Genomic DNA, 2,128 nt, shown 5'->3' with positions numbered 1-2,128 from the left:
GGGGAGGGGCTGATGGCTTGTTGCAGTCTGGCCACAGCACCTTCAGTGTGGGGGTTTCTACTGGGGTGCTGGCCAGTCTGGGTGAGGGGCTGAGGGCCATTTGAAGGCTGGACATAGCCCCTTGAGGGTGGGGGGTCCTGCTGGGGTGCCTGGCCAGTCTGAGTGAGGGGCTGAGGGCCGTTTTCAGGCTGGCTGGGACTGAAGCTCCCAGCCTCTCCTTTTTTTCTTTTTTTCTTTTTCCTGGAATTTATTTATCTTCTATAATTGAAACATTGTTGCCGTCACTGGCGCTCCCAGCTCTGAGGCCGCGGCCTGCTGAAAGCAGATATCTGGGGTTTCTTTAGCTTCTATAATTGAAACATTGTTGCTTTCGGGCTCAGAACCAGGCCGCGGCAGGTGGGGAACCTTGGCTTCCTCCATCACTGGAGCAAGCAAGCCTCCTGCTTGCTTCAGCTGCGTGGCTGCCGGTGCCATCTTAGTTGGCAGTAAATTTGCATATCGCCCTGATTATCCAATGGGAAGCATATTGAAGGTACGGTCAATTACCCTTTTTGTCTTTTATTAGATAGGATATATGTATATATGTATATACAGTATATTTAAGTACTGTCTCAACTGTTTAGCAGGTTGAGTAGATATCTTTCTTTTGTTTTCCAGTAGGTGGTGCTATAGCTCCAGTTTTTGTTTTCTGCTTTCACTATTGGGACTTCAGGGGTTTCTGTGGTGGTGTCACCTCAGCGGTAGAAAATCTGTCTTCTCTGAGGAGGTGAGTGTCCTCTTTAAGGCCCAGTTACCCTCATCTCGGGGCACCATGGTGGGGTGTGGTGGGCTATGGCTCTCTTGACTTATGTGTTCCCTGTACTGCTATCCTGAAGCAAGAGGTTTCCAGCCACACTGGTCTTCCCATCTGTGGCTGTTTTCTTTCTAGTGGGCTTAATTGCAATGAGTACAGACCAGCTGGATTGGAAAGTCGCTTCTGCCGTTTCTTGATCTGCTGAGTTAGGATTGTAATGCTGGGTGGGCCACAGGATGGTGGGCGGGGCAGATTCCAGCAGTGGTGATGGTGGCTTGTTGATCTCTGCCACTCTGCAGCACTTCTCCACTCCTCACCCTGGGCTCAGCCTCAATATGTACCAGCCACTCAGGCTGACTTGCTGCTTCTGCCCCTCCAGTCTGCCCAGTGGGCATGGCATCCTGACCCTTCACAGTTATCTTGTGGGCTGGGGCCTCAGGGAGTGCAGTCTGCATCTGCCACACCTGTCTCTGTCCTTCCTCCATCAGGCCTCCTCTGCTCTCTCAGATTCACCTTTATTTATTCACTCAAATACTGACTGAGCTCCTGATACTTAGATGCTGTCTTCTGTTCATTTGGGACATGGTGTTGACAGGACAACATCTCTGCCTCCGTGAGTCTTGTATTGTGGTGGAATGTAAATGGAAGATGGCTTTCCAAAATGAACTTCATAGCCCTAGCACAGTGCCAGTGCCAGCTGGATGCGGGGGCTGCAAGTTGCTTGTTTTTAATGACATCCTGCCTTCACTGAAGAAATCTGAGCCTAACAGATCAACCTCCCATCTTCTTGGAAAAAATGGAGTCTGCTCTGAGAAAAGTATTATGTAGAAATAAAACAAAATACAATACCTCCATTTGCCATATATTAAAACATATCTTCCTCAAATGTGACAATAATTACTATGATACTTTATGTTATAAAGCATTTCAAGAATAACTGTAATTGAACTTCAAAACAACTATGTTTGGTAGTTAGGGAGATAACATAATTTGGGGGTTAAGAGGATGAGCTGTATAAAATCTGGAAACAGCCCAAGTGCCCATCAGCAGATGAGTGGATAAAAAAGCTGTGGTACATTTATACCATGTAATACTATGCAGCACTAAAAAAGAAGAATCTCTTACCCTTTGAAACAGCATGGAGTGACCTGGAGAGTATCATGCTAAGTGAAATAAGTCAGTCAGAGAAAGACAAGTATCACATGATCTCATGCATATGTGGAAAATAAACTGATGAATATAGTGGATCCAGAGTCATGGAAGCATGGAACAGAGTGCGGAATCTCAAAGGGAACGCTGGTGGAAGGAGTTAATTAATCAAAGACCTTGTATGTA

This window comes from Myotis davidii, unplaced genomic scaffold (genome assembly GCF_000327345.1).
Source record: "Myotis davidii unplaced genomic scaffold, ASM32734v1 scaffold1069, whole genome shotgun sequence".
NCBI classification, from domain to species: Eukaryota; Metazoa; Chordata; class Mammalia; order Chiroptera; family Vespertilionidae; genus Myotis; species Myotis davidii.
The sequence above is the reverse complement of the archived record's forward strand: the minus strand, read 5'-3'. Positions refer to the sequence as shown.